The sequence below is a fragment of the Pagrus major genome, chromosome 13 (genome assembly GCF_040436345.1).
Source record: "Pagrus major chromosome 13, Pma_NU_1.0".
In the NCBI taxonomy this organism is placed as follows: domain Eukaryota; kingdom Metazoa; phylum Chordata; class Actinopteri; order Spariformes; family Sparidae; genus Pagrus; species Pagrus major.
This window is the reverse complement of record NC_133227.1, coordinates 30,540,951-30,558,806: the sequence shown is the minus strand read 5'-3', so window position 1 is coordinate 30,558,806 and position 17,856 is coordinate 30,540,951. Positions and strand designations below refer to the sequence as shown.

General features: G+C 44.5%; 1 long non-coding RNA gene across 1 annotated transcript in view; it reads left to right on the top strand.

Moving 5' to 3' along the window:
- Window positions 1-11,242: 11,242 nt before the first annotated feature.
- The window catches only part of LOC141007432 (uncharacterized), a 54,987-nt gene continuing 48,373 nt past the window's right edge, over window positions 11,243-17,856 (top strand). Inside the window, exon 1 of the long non-coding RNA XR_012180011.1 lies at window positions 11,243-11,417. This is a non-coding gene — a long non-coding RNA (uncharacterized lncRNA). The remainder of the gene's footprint in view (window positions 11,418-17,856) is intronic.

The following is a 17,856-nucleotide window of genomic DNA, read 5'->3' as shown; positions in this document are numbered from 1 at the left end:
TTTCTTTCTTTCAGAGCTGACTGAATCTGCTGCCTCTCTGTTCTGTATTGTCTGTTTTTGTGCTGAGCTGTATGCAAACCTGAGAAATGATTCTTGACAAGTTATTTTAGTGTCCATCTCCCAAACAGTATCTTTCAGCCAGCTTTTCTTTTTTTAATCATGTCAGAAACTGTTTCATGTCAGCCTGTCAGTCACTCGCTGAATCTTCTTCAGCCGGGCTGCTGGAAACTTTCCTCACCCTCTCCTCCCCCTCCTCCTCTTCCTCCTCCTCCTTGTCTTCCTCCTCGAGCCCTCCACACCTAATTCACTCCCGGCCCTCTCCGAGCCGGGGTTATCGATCCGCCGGTGTGATAGAGGTGGGAGGTGCGTTCACAATGCGGAGGGGGTCTGCCTGCTCGGGCTGCATCTTTCAGAGGGCCAATCGATACCGACTCCTTTTCTCCCCTTCAAAGCTTCTCATTCACACAGACAAACAGGGAGAGAGAGGAGACGTGAGGAGCAGGGGAGGGAGGAGGAGAGGAGTGAGTGACAAGAGAGTTATTTCTTCTTTTCTTTCTCCCCGCTCCCTCGCCTTTCTCTTCCATCCTCGCTGGACTCTTTGCTCGGCCTCAGGGTCAAACACAGGAGAGGGGAGAGAGAGATGGAAAGAGTGAGGTGAGGAGAGAAGAAGCGAGCAGGAGGGTGAAGGAGAAGAAAAGCCACCCGGGAGGGAAGAAAGAAAAGATAGATGGAGCAACATATGCACAAAGTAGCAGAAGAAGGGAAGCACTCAAATCATGAAATGAGAAACGAAATATCTTTCTAATTTTACTAATTTCACTTGCAGTGAGATTTCATCCAGATTTTATCTGAAATAGCTGCAAACAGATCTGAATGAGGGAAAGAAAATGGATGGAAGGCGGGGAGGTGTCGACAGATGAGGGTGTCACCATGCTCCTGGATCTCACTTCCCTGCACTATGTGCACATAAAGATGTATATCAATGGGACAGACAGACATGGAAAGACAGGAGTTCATGTAGAACATTTGCTGAATTTACAAGAAGGAACAAATAAGTCAGAATCAGTCAGAGACAGAGTTTCACACAGTTTATAAAGTGTCTCCAACTCAACAACTCACTAAACTGACACATTTGTTAAGGGAGTCTGGGGACAAAGAAGTCGCCTATACTGGTTACTGTTTAGTGTATCTGTAAAATGTGACATGTTTAGCATCAATAAAATGTTTCTTCTTTCATAAATTGAGTGTAAATGGTGAAATCAGTGTAAACAGTGTGTTCAAACAGCTGCTAAATGTTGGCAGGTCAGACTTTAGCACTTTAGACACAGAAGCAGACAGGCTGGTGCAGCCATGCTGCCACAAACTGACACTTTTTACAAGGAAACACACAACTTACTGTTTTCATTTAATGCTGAATTTACAAGAAGGAGACAATGATTCAGAATCTGTCAGAGACAGAGTTTCACTACGTAATAAAGTTTGTTTTAACTCAACAACTCTTAAAATCAGATGATTTGTTAAGGGAGTCTGGTGATGTTGTGGTTACTAGTTCAATGGTTGGATGCTGCTAATGTTAGCCGGTTAAGAGAGGCAACATGTCGTTCACATCCCGGTGAACCACGTGGAGTCAGACAGTGTCTTCTTCTTCAGGATCTTCCTCCTCCAGCTCGTCTTTACCTCCCTCCCTTTTCATGTTAACATCCGTCTCTCATCTCCATCCATCATCGTCAACAGCGCTCCTTAAAACAGAGTGACAGTGAATATCTGAAATCTCTCTCTCAGGTTTTAATTACTCAGAGATTAAAGTTTGTAAATCCACAGCCATACTTGATGAAGTGGCACATTTCAGTCTTCACACTTTGATCGTTGTCTTTGAGGGGAAAGTTGTTTGTATTCTCATTTATTGATCGGAACAATCCTCCAGCATCTGAATACAGATTCATGCCTCTAAATGAAGGAGAGATGAAGAGCTTCCACAGTGAGACACACACCATCTCATCACAGACAGACAGAAGCTGCATTCACCAAACCTCGGACACTATAAGTCACGTTTTCACCAGCTCCTCTGGGAAATATCCGTCTCTTTAGCTGCTCGATGTTCGACTGTCCTCGCCAACTTGATGTCACTTTGTCTGTCCACAAGCTGCAAGGCTGAGAGCTTTGTGAAGCTGCAGAGTTTGGAAAAAACTGTACAGGTGACAGAGTTGTCAAACCGCAGTTTGAGTCTGCGTTCTGGTATTTGTAAAGGTGAAATCATCCTTTTTAAGGAGAACTCGGGACAGTTTCCAGCCGTGTTTGTGACGACTAACACAGTTATATTGAGTCAAACCATGAAGCAGAGGTACAGAAGTCTTTGGTATTATATTCAGTTCAGTTCAGTTCTGTTCAGCGACGGAAGTGTTGAGTGTCAAAATATGATTGTAAAAAAGTGTAAATTTTGTTGCAAGAATGGATATTTTAGGAAACCAAACAAACTACCATGTACCAGTGTTATCATCAATACGGAATGAGAATCAATGCAGCGATAACAAAAGGCAGCTTTATGTTCCTCCTGTTGGAAGCTGCTGGTAACAGTGTTTTAACTTCATCATATTTCACCCTGTCTCCTCTTTTTACTGACAGATTTTAAACGATGACCTCGAGTTATCAAATGTTTTCCAGACTACAACATTTTGTCCGCGTCTCTCTGCTGTAGACGTCGACGACTCGTAGACGAGAAGCTCTGGGAAGTGATGTTGTGTGAAGCAAAGGGTTGAGATTTGTAAGGTTAAACCGTATCCATTAACAAACAGGAAAAACAAAGCCTTGATTATTCAAACACAGATGCCACTGTAGGCGTCCTCTGGGACGGAGACCAGGCATCAAACACTCCCGCAGACAATAAGCTTCCTGCAGAGGCGTCGACGGACGTCTTCAACTGTGACGGACGCACAAAAGATTCATCTCGTGGTGGAACATGTTGCTGCTGTCAGGCTGAGCATCACCTTTACATTAACCAGCCTGAAGTTTTGTCCTTGTCGAGGACTTTTATTGAACGTGACAGCGGCGTCAGCAGCAAACACAACAGCTCTGTCAGAGAGTAAACTTTCCTTGAGAGCTCTCCCCACGTCTCAGCTCGTGGTGTTCTCCATGGCTCCAGGCGTCACAGACAATTACATTTTGGCGATATCTCTTCCTTTCTTCACCAGAGCTTCTCGCTAATTTGATGCTCTGGTGAGGAAGATCGTTGGCTTTAATACAAATCATGTTTCAATCGTTACTTGAAGACCTTAAGCCCTCGCACGGCTCTCCGGAGGACGGCGGTAATGAGGCCTGCTGGGATTTCAATCATTTTTACATCTGTTGAAAAATAAGGAGAAAAGAGACGAGGAAAAAAACAGAGAAAAGAAAAATCAACTGCCCCCTCCTCCTCCTCCTCCTCCCCTCTCCCTCCATCCCCTTCTTACTCTGAAAAAAAATAATTTGTTTTGAGGATTGGTAATGAAAAAAATATATAAAGAGCTCTTTTTTTTTTTCGTCTACTTTTGTGTTTTCGAAATTCTCCGGCCTTGAAATCTCTCAGCTCAGCACCTCGATGCTTAAAACTCCCCCAACAATTTCTGCAGCCCTCGTCTCCCCCTCCCCTCGTTGCAAAATAAATAAATCTTTGTGATATTACATTTCAGACACCTCTTTATCACACAAACCCACTCTTTCTCCACATCATCCCCTTCAGTCTCGGTGGCTTTTGGTGTTTTCCTCTCAGCTCCCCCACAGAAACATTACTCCATCCCTCCTCTTCGTCCTCCATCTTTTTCCACTTTAATTCACTCTAAATGTGCTGCCCAAGGTCCACACAGGTGGAAGACAATAAACACACAGCCAACTCTTCTGTATTAATATAATGCAGCGGTGATCGATACTGTCTGGACGCCTCAAGCAGACGGTGTCCTCATGATGTGATCACAGAACAAAGATCATTTCACAAAAAGCACCAAATTCAAGTGTTACTTAATTTCTGCAGCTCGGCCTTCGTCTCGTCGAGCTCACAGAGATCTTCAGAAAATCTTCGAGCAACAAAACACAACTTGTACGGCCGTGAGTTTGGAAAATAAAACTAGAACAACAGCTACAGTTACATTTTCAACATCAACAGTGTTTTGTGTCCAGAATAATGTGCGTGCGTTTTATTACTCCTGTGTCCCAATTCTGAGTTTCAAAATCCTTCTTCTGCTTCTGCAAACCACAGATACGTTCAACTTTGAGCCTGATATACAGATTAGAGTTTCACACTACATGTATATGAGCTGACTTTGTGTCAGAAGGTGGAGGGTGTGGTGGAGCCAGACAACACTGTTTGAGACGGTGTTTCGACATTTGTAAGTGTGAAAGCACGAGGTATTTCTAACGAGACATTTCCGGCTGTGATCATCTCGACCAAAAAAGGTATTTTAGGCCAAAACTTGATCTTGTCCTAACCCTTACCAAGTGCTTTCTGTGCAACAACCTCCAGAATAAATGTGAGCCACATACGTTTCTGACCACAGATGAGTTCAAACTGAACGTTTCTTTATGTTGCAACTGTACGTTTGTTTAGCTAGCTGGTGCTCTGGTTAGGGTCAGGCTGAATAACAACACGCGTTCGGCTTAAAATAGTTTTGGTCACAACAAAAACAGCTGGAAATGTTTCAGGTGTCGTTAAAAATATCCACTGATGTGTTCGGCAGCCTTGTTGGCTGAAATGTTGCACTGAGACGCCACCTGATGGATTTTATCCCAACATATCTCCTCACAGCTCCGTGTTTGTGTCTTCACTCTCCCCACTAACCCACTACTCCAGTTAACCTTGTCTGTCTGCTGTTGTGAGGAAGGTGGAGACGAGTTTATCTCAACTTCAGGTTTCTTTATTTTATGCCTAAAACAGCTGGATGATACTGGAGTAGAGTAGTTACACATTACTACAATAATAATATTACTTACTCACCAACATCGTTTCAGTGACAGTATTACAGTTACAGTTGAATAACTTGTTACAACTTTAATTTCGTTGTCACCCCCCACTGGTTGGAAATCCCAATGTCCAATCATCCAATTACCACATGCAAAGACTGAATTCTGAGGAGAAAGGACCAGTTCTTTGGGGTGTAACAGAAGTAGGGTAATAATTACTGTTGGCAGGGAGTAATGTGTGAAGTTATATGACTTTTGAAAAGAGTAATGAACAATGAATTTGATTTTTTGGGGGGTAACAAGTCCAGAAAGTGGATGAGAGTGAAGTTACAGGCCAAAAACAAAAAGATAAGATGAAACATGGACAGTATAGACACAACTACAGTTTGAGTTTGTAAGTTTAAGTTTTTCCACTTTCGGTCTCTTTCTTCTGTCATGACGTGTAACTGATCTGGTGAGGTGGAGCCGAGGCGAGGTCGGCTGGGTCAGACCGTCCCAGGTGATGAGAAGCTTCTCAGAAATCTACATCCCTAAGCAGCAGTGAGGGTTATCAGAAGTGTTGCAGCTCTGATGTAACGGTTACAGAACCAGTCGTGGTCCACTCTGTCCCGTATACACAGCTCATCGTCTCAGCTCTCACAGTTACATAAAAAAAACCACCACGAGTTGTTAAAAGGAGTTTAAAGATATTTTCATCTGGTTTTAGGTCCACATGTTGTGTTTTCTGCTGCAAGAAGACAGAAAACTAGAGTCAAGTGACGGCTGTGAAAATCTTCCTTTTATCAAAATAACAGTCATTATAATTATTTTTCATTTTACACTTTTGTAATATGATTTCTGCAGCTGCATAGAAACAGGACAGTCCAGTCTGCAGGATATAATGATAGCAGTTTGAGTCTGCGATTCTGCATAACTGTGAAACTACTGGATATTTTTTTAATCCAGATGTTTTTGCCAACCAAAGCAGGTATTTTAAGACAAATGGTGTGTCATGGTTTGGGTTTTTTGGTTAGTTAATGCCTGTTTTATTTTGTAGTGATATCCTCTAGTGTCTTCGTGCTCAGCTGTGTTCCCACTGTTCTGTTTCCCCACATCAGTCCTGAGTCTCCTGTGTTCCTCGTGTTCCTGCCTGTGTTCCCAGTGCTTCTGAGGTTTGTACTTTTTTGGTTTTAGTATTTTTTGTACATCTTTAATTCTCAGATTTGACTCTGCCTGATCCTTCATTTTGGATTCAGTTTTTAGACCTCGGTGTTATTAAAGCTCACCTTTTGCTCTTTACCTTCCCCGTGTCGTGTGTTTGGGTCCATTTTGGTTTAAATACAACATGGTGATGTTTTCTAACCCTAACCAAGTGGATTTTGTGCCTAAACCTGACCAGAGCATCAGCACAGTGTTATGACAAGAGAGAAACAGGAAATTGAACTTAAAGAAACATTCAGTTTGAACGTATTTGTGGTTTTGCAGAAATGTATTCTGCTAACATTTATTCTGGAGATCGTGTTGAACAGGAAGTGAGGCGTTTTCTGACTCGAGGTGTCTAAAATGTTTCGATACCAGTGAAGATATTTGATCAGTGGATTTTTTTTCTCAGAGCTCTAAAGGAAAATCAAACATGTATTTGAATATCAAGCGCTCCGACAGACACAACACTGAAGTCTGGCTGCCGAAGCAGCCTTTGAAGCCTCCTGGCAGAGCTGCACCAGGGAGCCCACAGCCCGCTGCAGTGTATTAACAGTCCACCTCAGCGGTGGATCAGAAGCACCCTGCAGCGAGACACCTCACCTCGACGGCACAACATCAGAGGAGGAGCCCGCCTCTCTGGGAGAACAGGGAGGCTCGCTTTGCTTCACACATCAACATTTTGTGTGTTTGTCTTCTTGACTGATGCGTCTTTGGTTTATGTTGCTGTTGGTTTTCTGCTCGTCTGCTCGCTCTGCTGTCACTTTGACTTCCCGGCTGTCCGACTGCTTGTTTGGGCTCCACCTGTCTCCACCTCTTTGTCCATCTCATTGTCTCTGCACTTACCTGACAGACTTGTTTTCTGAGCTGCCTGTCGACCGTCTTTACCTGTCAGTCTGTGTGACGGCCTCTCCAGCTTCAGACCTCACCTGTTCCTCTGCCGCTTGCCTGCCCGACAGAATATTTTCTCATGAGCAGACTGTTAGGAACTGTAATAATAGATGCGTGTGCAAAATAGCACATGTATGCTGTTCTGCTAGCGTTAACTCAGCTGTCATGAGAACATGCTAACTCCACCACATGCACATGGAGGCTACATGTGCCAGGCCGCAGCTCTCAGTGTAAGCATGGCTGCACAGCGTGTTAGAGCTGCCTCTGAATGCTCGACATGCCTCCACTCTGACCCAATTTCTCTCTTCAGGCTGCAGATAGAACATTTATTTTTCCTGCCTGCCACATCCACTTCATCACACGGTGCTGTATGTACTGTGTGGCCACGCTGCTGTGCAGAGCTGACAATGTGTGCGTCTCTGCATGGAGGAGGTCAGAGATGTTTCCAGGAGAAATATAAGAATTTAAAACCTGAGATATAAAACTTTTTAACAAAGGCTTGCTCGTCTAGATTCACACAGGAGATGCTTCAGTAACGAAAATAATGATGTGAAATGTTTTAAATAACTAAAATACAAAACTTTCTTTCAGTAGAGCACAAATCCATCTGAAGCTGCTTCACTGATCTTTAATGTTTTAATTCAAACACGTGTTTCTTTCTTCTCAGAGCACAAAGTGGCTGATTGCAGCTCAGATCTGTTTTTCAGCTCAAACTGCAAATAATTTCATTTATACTAAAATCAAACTTAAAGGGAAAATAATCATCAGTGCTGTAAGAAATACACAAAGTGAGGATATCCTGCTCAGTGAAAGTCACCCATACAGATAGTACCTGAGTAAAAGTACCTGAGTAAACATCTTAAAGTATTTGAAAAGTTAAAGTATTTGATATTAAATGTAGTGTAGTCAGTCAGTCAGTCAGTCAGTCAGTCAGATAGATGGTCAGTCAGACAGTCAGTTAGTCAGATAGACAGTCAGTCAGTCAGTCAGACAGTCAGTCAGTCAGTGGGGTATTGGTCTCAGTCTCTCTCTGCAGATGTCACATGGTGATGAGTGACTGCTGACCTCCCTCAGTGCAACTTATTGATCAGCCTGAGACTCTGCTGCTGCCTAGTGTGTGTGTGTGTGTGTGTGTGTGTGTGTGTGTGTGTGTGTGTGTGTGTGTGTGTTCTGTTCAACAGGTCCATACAGGATGAGTCTCTCAGAGCTGAACTGATCCGACTGATTGATTTCTGTAGAACTGGACTCTGACGATGAAGTTAATACTTTAATGACACATCATGTGCTGTGAGTCAGGTTGTGAAATCAACACATGGAGGGAAAATATAACTTAATCTCAGCGCAGATTAAGTTTAATGTGTAATTAGAATATAATGAGCGAGAGTCAGCCCTCCTGTCTGCACCGTCACGTCTCTGCAGAACATCTCCACTTCATGAACACACTGTAATGTTACACAACGTCTCAGAGCAGAAACATTCTCGTTTACATTCACCCCACAAGAAGTATAAGAACTAGTCTGAAACACTCAGAGTGACAGTTAGTGAGCAACTATTTTCCTTGAAGAGGTTTTTTTGTTCACCAGAATTACATTTGTACATGAGCTGTCAGGAGGAGGAGGAGATGTGGGGCTGTTTCAACATCTGTAAGCGTGAAACCACTGGACATTTTCACCACGGCGCAGAGACATTTTCCAGCCGTGTTTGTGGCGACAGCAGGTATTTTGAGCCAAAACATGATGATTTCCAACCCTGACCTGAGCATTAACTAAAAACTGAACCTTTAAGAAAGATAACTTGTTACAACATATCTGGGTGTGCAGAAACATGACTAGTATTTATTTTCACGTGTGTGAAAAGAAAAAAGAAATGACTCGCAGAAGAGACGGCGGTTTGTCTCAACACAGTCACAGGACAGTTACAATGACACATCATTCAAACCTCAGTGCAACGTGTTCATAACTGTTTTCAGGCATCAACTGTATGAAATCACTGAATTAGAAATAGTCGAGGCAGGCGGAGAGACAGAGTGAATCATCACTTCATCCCTAAATAACTCCTGGATTGTGTGAAACATCATAAATTGATGATTCTGCCTCCTGGCATGAGGACGATCCTCCTTTATAAAAACGTCTTTTGAGGACTTCTTCAAACCTTCACCGGAGCTGCTCCCAGGTGTCAGTGTGTTTAACAGAGTGTGTAACATGCTGACAAAAACAGGATATGTTGCTGAGTCAGCTCTCCCCTGCAGGACCTGGAGAAGAGCCGGCTGCAGGACGCTCAGGTGGATCTGACAACAAACTGCTGCCATGAGGAGCTTGTTGTGGCCGGAGGTCCCTGAAGGCAGCAGATCATCTGAAGCTCCTCACGGCAGCAGGGGGAGCTCACAGGAGGCCTCCAGCATGAGCTCACTACTGTGCTCCAATACTGACATTGTGTGGCCAGAAACAGTACTGCAACCTCGTCTGTCTCCTCTGTTTCATTTCCTCCTCTACCTCCTTGTTTCCTCACTGATATCCTTCTTTCATCCAGTTCCTCTGTCAGACCCTCGTCCTCGACTGAAGCCTGTCCTGCACGTCTCGTTCTCCTTTCCAACATTCAGATCCTGTCTTTTCCCTCTTCTCCTCCTCTTCTCCTCCTCTTCTCCTCCTCTTCTCCTCCTCTTCCTCCTCCTTTAAATTTCCCTTGATTGCTCCCCCTTCCTCCTCTGTCTCATCCTTTCATGTAATGTGCTTCGTCCTCCTCTGACTTGTTTCTCAGCCTGGTCCTCAGACACTGAACCCAACCAGAGCATAAGCACGACATAAAACTGAAAACTGAACCTAAAGAAAAGTTTCAACACATCGTACATCGGCGACACTTATTCTCTGGACTGGTTCGTCTTTTCTATTCTTTTCTCTTCTCTTCATCCTTCATGATGTGTTTGTCCTCCTGCTCCTTCTCCTCCTCCTCCTCACCCTTGGTGTCCTCTTCCTCCTCCCCTCAACCCCCCAAATCTCATTGTAGAAAGTAGAGCATGTATGTATTATTGATGAGGTCGGCTCTGTGCTGAATGGAGGCAGGAAAATAAACTTTTGTGCTCTCTGCACTTTGATGCTCTTTTGTTTCTACAGAAGATCTGGACCAGTGGAGCCGAGCTGAGCTCAATGAATCGGGTTTAACAAATCTGTAATCTTTGCCTGTTTAAAGTCTGTATTGGCTTCTTCTGAACACACAGAGTATCTTATATGAGGCGTCATAACCACGTAGTTGAAGACCTACAGTGGTTTAAATAACATAATTGAATATAACAAACTGAATATAAGCAGAACTGAGTGAATTAGAGGACCACAAGTGAAATCTATCAAATCAAAATAACATTTCCGGCATTATTCACATGTTCATCTCTCCCAAAACCCAAAGTGGTCTCTGTGTCTGCAGCTGTAAGAGCCTCCACTCTCCTGGAGATCCAACACTGAGGTCTGGATCACAGTCGCAGTTTAGGTTAAGTTCATCCCGGAGGTGTTGTGTCGTCTCCACAAACTGAGAAAGGTGTTTGTTTCCCCATAGAGCTGCTTTATGAGCAGTAGTGACGTGTTACTGGAAACACTGTTATTGAAAATATCACGTGTTGTAGCATCACAGGGGAAAACCAGGAACAACTCCAGAGCACAAGGTGATGACCTGATATATGTGAAGAAGTCAAAGCTACTGATGTCTAAGAGGAAGTACGGAAGCCCTGAGGGGCAGGTGAGACATTTTGTTTTCTGGTGAGACATTTTCTAACTTCTAAAATGTTTTTCTTGTGTGAAACAGTGAAAAAAAATGTTTGTATCATCTGTCAGGCCGAGTGATTTTTTAAATGTATTTATTTCACTGGGTTTCACACACACACACACACACACACACACACACACACACAGAGAAAACAAATCAGGAGGGTAGAAACACTTGTCCCTCAGGGCTTCCGTACAGTCAGTTTGTGTAATTAGTGTGATGCAGTGTGCAGCAGCCTCGCGACACTCTGAACCCCGCAGCTCTCTGCAGATCAACTCACATCAGTAAACTGATTTTATTTCAAAAGCTCAAACTGAGAAAAACACGCAAAGTGAACAAAAGGCTCAGACGGACTCCTCACAGATGAGCTGGTCCACTGATTGGCCACAGGTGTGTTCAGGTGTGTGAGAGGGGCAGGTGGCGCTTCAGCTGTTCATCAGACATCAGACGCGTTACAGACGAAGAAGAGGTCGATGATCCTGAGCTCGGGCTGACTGAAGTGATGGAGATAAAACTCCTCTCGGACTTTATTTCTGGACTTTATCGAGTGGACTCAGTGGTCTTGGACTGTTTCAAGTCGAGCTGAACGTGTCGTCATTTTCACGGAGCTGCACGTGTCGTTCATCTCCTGAAGACGTCACGGAGACGCTGTCAACGTCACACAGGTAGGACATTTACCTCCAGTCAACTCCCTGCTGCTGATCAGTGTCTCACCTTCATCCTGACTGACTGCTGCTGATCAGTGTCTCACCTTCATCCTGACTGACTGCTGCTGATCAGTGTCTCACCTTCATCCTGACTGACTGCTGCTGATCAGTGTCTCACCTTCATCCTGACTGACTGCTGCTGATCAGTGTCTCACCTTCATCCTGACTGACTGCTGCTGATCAGTGTCTCACCTTCATCCTGACTCACTGCTGCTGATCAGTGTCTCACCTTCATCCTGACTGCTGCTGATCAGTGTCTCACCTTCATCCTGACTGCTGCTGATCAGTGTCTCACCTTCATCCTGACTGACTGCTGCTGATCAGTGTCTCACCTTCATCCTGACTCACTGCTGCTGATCAGTGTCTCACCTTCATCCTGACTGCTGCTGATCAGTCAGGATGGTTCCGACTTCGGTCATGTGACTGGACACGTTTAAAGCAGCAGCCTGGCTGTGGATCATCTGTGCTGTGTGGGTCTGATGTTTGCAGTGTTGTGTCTCTGACATGTTCTGACTGTGTGCAGTGTTTTAACACATGCTAACAGACCAGCACACCTGTCAGACTGACAGACAGGTGGGCAGGTGGGTCTGGTTGGTTGATGAGGATGCTGCAGTGTGTGTTAGCTTTATGGCTATATGTGAAGAACAGACATTAGTGTGTGTGTGTGTGTGTGTGTGTGTGTGTGTGTGTGTGTGTGTGTGTGTGTGTGTGTGTGTGTTGGACCTGTGGCTGCAGTGTGACGCACTTCACTGTTGTTTTGTTGTTTTTCTGCGTGCAACATCTCCAGGAGTCACAAATTGTGTAGTTTTTAACAGAATACTTCTTGTGTACAGGTCAGCAGCTGATGTGTAAATATATATTAGTGTTGTCATGATTCTAGACCTTTTTAAATAATATAGATATTCAATACCACAGAGGAAAAATTGACACGTTAACATTTCAGGCATGAAATTCCAGATTTTGCATTTTGTCATGCAACAAGGCTTGTGTCCTGTATGTTGAGGACAACAGCATCTAGTGAATGTATTTGTGGAGGAGGTGGGACCATGTAGGACCCACAGTGGTGCGTGTGTGAGCAAAATAAACAGCTAGTATTGATACTGCAAATAAATTAGTATTGAAACCATTTTAAGCAATCCGTACCGATATTTGACAACACTTACAGGAATATGTTTTTCATTTTCACGTCCTCTCCACTTCTTGGAAGCATAATTAGTTGAAAATGTGGTAAAACTTGTTCCAGTACATCAAATGTTAATAAAAGAGATTAAATGAGTTTTTATGCATTAGTCTTCCCGCCGTCATTAATTATCTCCTCTGACCTCATTACATTTCCTAAAATCCTAAAATGTTGACGACCATTAGGAAAATGTTTCCCCGTCTGCGCCCTCACGTCTCCACGTCTCCAGCACAGTGACGCCCTCGTGTACAGGCCTCCATGTATACAACTATAATTATGAAAAAATCAGACTTTTGTTTACTGATCTTGTTTGATGAATGTTAAATTGTTAAATTATTGTCTGTGTGAGAGCGGATGCAGTTTAATAAGTTCTCATAGTGGAGCTGATTTCAGCAGATGAGGCAACACGAGGGTTGTGTGTTCAAATCCTGTGTGGGTCTTTAATTATCTGCATTAGAGTCCAACAAAGCCTTCTGTGATTTATTTTAAACATTTCCTAAAATAATAACTCATAAATAAATGACAGATTACTCTTCTTGTTGTTGAAGCATAAATAGGTTAATAGTGAGTAATTATTCAGCTTCATATACGAACGAAAGTGAACTTTAAATCCCTTGAAGAGCATTTCATCAGTTATCTGTCCTGTTGTTGCTCGGTGAGGCCACACGAGGGCGCCACAGCCCCACAATAACCTGCAGACTTTCCCTCTTTCAGCCACAGAAGCTGATAAACTGACAGACTGATGAGGAGACAAACTCCAAACTGACATCAGACAGAGCCTCTGATGAATGTACAGCCGGGGAAGTGACGCTCAGACGAGGTTCATCTGAAAGTAATCAAGTATTTTACAGCGTTTAACATCCGTCTGTGTGTGTGTGTGTGTGTGTGTGTGTGTGTGTGTGTGTGTGTGTGTGTGTGTGTGTGTGTGTGTGTGTGTGTGTGTGTGTGTGTGTGTGACTCATACTTTTGGCACACACAGAAAAGATTCCCACACTCTCTGACCAGAACACTGTGGGAAGAGAAGGAAGTTCGTGTGTGTGTGTGTGTGTGTGTGTGTGTGTGTGTGTGTGTGTGTGTGTGTGTGTGTGTGTGTGTGTGTGTGTTTCCAGTCTCCATCTTCAGACTGAATATCTGTTCTTTGACGACTGAATTGATTTTAAAAAATCGTTATAGAAATCCTGACCCAGTAGAGAGAAGGTGAGACAGATGAGAGGAGCAGGAACTGAAGGTATCGAGGAAATCGCATCTCCTGATTCCTCACTGCAGGCGGACGGACGGACAGACAGAAGACTGTAACTGTAACTGTAGTTCAGTGAGTCAGTCAGGGTTGGAAACGTCCAACATGAACATGAACAGAGTTTCCTGAGATGTCTGTCTCGTGCTGGTCATTGAGCATTTTGTCGTATCCTTCAGTTTGAGGATGTGTCAGTGTTCGACAACAGGGACTGCTTTTCCTGTTTCTAGTGAAATGTGTGCTGCTAAGATGAAACTCAGATGTATAGTGACGTAATATGTCAGGTTTTCATAATAAAGCCTGCATGTTTGAAACTCCGGTCGGGTGTCTGACTGGGACTCTGTGACCTGCAGCAGGACTCACAGCCTGTGCAGACTGGTGACGACGACACGCATGAAGAAACCAGACACGCATTGTTTATGTTTCATAATGGATTAGTGATAAATGAGCTGAAAACAAGTGACATTTTCTGATAATTATTTTAAGTGTGGTGAAGAACAGGACATGTTGGTGTTTTACAGATATTCAGACATCAGGTCTCTGCGATCGTTGAACGGTTTCCTGCCTATTTTCAATACACGGCTAATATTCATTTTGGGGTTTAAATTTGTGTCCACCTGATGATTGTAACTCCAGTATTTACTCTGCTTCACCTCGTTAGCAGCTGAGCTCCTATGTGTTCACGAGCTGATGGCTGACTTTGTCTGCTGGTTGGTGCTAAAACTGCAGAGTCGGATGATGACTACGGTTCATCGCCACACATACAGTTATTTGATTCATTGTTAATATCAAAATATTGATTATAGTATTATATAGTAGTTTTATAGTTGTCACAACTGTGTGCTTGCAGGAGCAATCTGACTAACCAGCTGACCTCCTACAACACAAGTTAATTATGATTAATAGAGTCACCAGAGCTGCCTCAGGTATCTGTGTGTGTGTGTGTGTGTGTGTGTGTGTGTGTGTGTGTGTGTGTGTGTGTGTGTGTTGTGTTTGTGCACTGTGACCTTTCCTTCCTGTGGAGGCAGTGGGCAGTCAGTCACTCCGGGTCCTCGGCAGGGGCCAGCTGTCAGGGCCTCCGTCCAGCGTTTTCCAGCTCAGACTGTGGGAAAGTGGGAACCCCGGTTTGTCCCACAAGACTCGCTAATATCTAACAACCCCACCCTCCTCCACCCCCACCCTCCCTCCATCCTGCTTCCTGGACCAAACGTCTAAATATAATACAGCCAGGGCCGTGGATCTCCGCCCTGTCCCAAAATACAGAGCCCAAATACTGAGCTGACATCAAACATGTTCTGTTATGTTTTGTGGCCGTAAAGAAACCAAACACAACGTGGAGGGATGGATGGATGGATGGATGGATGGATGGATGGATGGATGGAGGGATGGTTGGTTGGATGGATGGATGGATGGATGGTTGGATGGTTGGACGGATGGATGGATGGTTGGTTGGTTGGTTGGTTGGATGGAGGGATGGATGGATGGTTGGTTGGTTGGAGGGATGGAGGGATGGATGGATGGTTGGACGGACGGATGGATGGATGGATGGTTGGAGGGATGGATGGATGGTTGGTTGGTTGGAGGGATGGAGGGATGGATGGTTGGATGGATGGTTGGTTGGATGGATGGAGGGATGGATGGTTGGTTGGAGGGATGGATGGTTGGTTGGTTGGAGGGATGGAGGGATGGATGGTTGGATGGATGGATGGATGGATGGATGGTTGGATGGATGGTTGGATGGATGGAGGGATGGATGGTTGGTTGGAGGGATGGATGGTTGGATGGATGGATGGATGGTTGGTCGTTGGATGGATGGACGGATGGATGGATGGATGGTTGGTTGGTTGGATGGAGGGATGGATGGACGGATGGATGGTTGGTTGGATGGATGGAGGGATGGTTGGACGGATGGTTGGATGGATGGATGGAGGGATGGATGGATGGATGGAGGGATGGATGGATGGATGGTTGGTTGGAGGGATGGACGGATGGATGGATGGTTGGATGGATGGTTGGTTGGACGGATGGATGGATGGACGGATGGACGGATGGATGGACGGATGGATGGATGGATGGTTGGTTGGATGGACGGATGGATGGATGGTTGGATGGATGGTTGGTTGGATGGATGGATGGACGGATGGATGGATGGATGGATGGACGGATGGATGGACGGATGGATGGATGGATGGATGGATGGTTGGATGGACGGATGGATGGATGGATGGTTGGTTGGATGGACGGATGGATGGATGGATGGATGGTTGGTTGGATGGACGGATGGCTGGATGGACGGACGGATGGATGGATGGATGGTTGGTCGGTTGCATGGCCCGCTGAGTACACACAGCACTTAACCCCATCGCTGAATACCACACACACCATCAGCAGCAGCAGCGGCGGCGGCAGCAGCAGCAGCGGCAGGAGGCCATTACTGTTCAGGAAATATGCTGAATTATTCAATCACTTCCTCTCTGCATTCTCTACAGGATGCACAGTCTACTGACACTCACAGAAAGTGTGTGTGCGTGTGTTTGTAGCGATGACGTGTGTGTGCATGTAGGCTCTGTGTTCATGTGTCTTGTGAACTCTTGAACGTGACCTACATTAGGTCGCCTGCTGCACCAGATCTACACACGATTACAAGAAAACTGAATTTTAAAACTTAAATTGAACTTGTAACTTTTAGTCTCGTTACATTTTGTTCGGTTTCAGTTCATCCAGTTGCTTTTATTTTGTCCTTACATGCCTTCAACGTGCAGGTCAGTCATTCGATAACTTTAGTTAGTAGTTACTTTGCAGATTGAGCTGATCGGTCGGAGAGAGTATTTGGTCTGTCCGTCTCCCAGTCCAGCATTAATGAAGTGCTTTTGAGGAGATTTAAAAATATCGAGATATAGCCTAAATATATCACGATATAATCTAAAGTATTGATGAGTTGAATGTCTCAAAAGCTTTTGTGTCTTTGGATGGAAGTGAGACGATGCCTCATGATTTTGCAGGACTCAGGTGCTTCTGATGGTCGTCGCAGCTCTGCATTTATCACACAGCAATAATGTTTATGTATTTATTTGCCTTTATTTAAGCTGGAAGATCACTGAGGGCTGGTCCTCATTCACACTGATGTTGAGTGAAGAAACGTCTGCAAATATTGTAGATAAAATACAAATCCAAGGATGTAAAGAGAGACGATCAGCAGACTGTGGTCACTGAACGCAGCTGCTGTGTTGGAAATGTGCTAAAACCTGAGCAGACATCAGACGACATGCTCCGAGAGTTCGGCTGAGTTAATAAGTATATTAGTAATATTGTGAGTGTGATTACAGATGCAACAAAACACACATCCAGCCACATTTGAACAAATTCAAATGGTTGCCTACTTTGCAACACTGATTCTGACACCTGAACTTTGTGTACGGGTCGATACTGAGTGGCAGTCCGTATACAGGTGTGTGGGGCGATGCTGGGAAGTAGCAGGATCTCGTATCAGACGTCGTATCGAATGCATTTCTGATACTGGTATCGACTGGTCACATTTGAGAGAGCTGTGGTTGGACGCAGGTTAACAGTCGATGATCATCTGACAACAATTTAACTTTTCATTCGGGTTTTTTTTAAAGTTATCTTTGTTCTACTCATGAAACGATCCACTCGGAGACGTCGTCTCTCAACTCCAACTCCAGTCTCGCATTTTGAATTGCTGAAGTTGTCCAGAGGAGGACGTGTTGGTCAGGATGTCCACTGGCCACGTCAGAAGCCTCCAAACATTTGCCGTCGCCTCCGGAGGCTGAATCCTCGTGAGACGATGGCTGATGACTTCTGAGGGATACTTTCTGATGTGATGAAGAGAGAAAACTGACTTTGGTGCATTTTTGATTGGTTTCACAACGACTTTGAAGAAGATTAAGAAGTCATGTCCATCTGTGTCCATCTGTGTCCTCCTGCTCTTAAGTCTCTTGTTCTCCTGGAGTCTCGTTGGGATC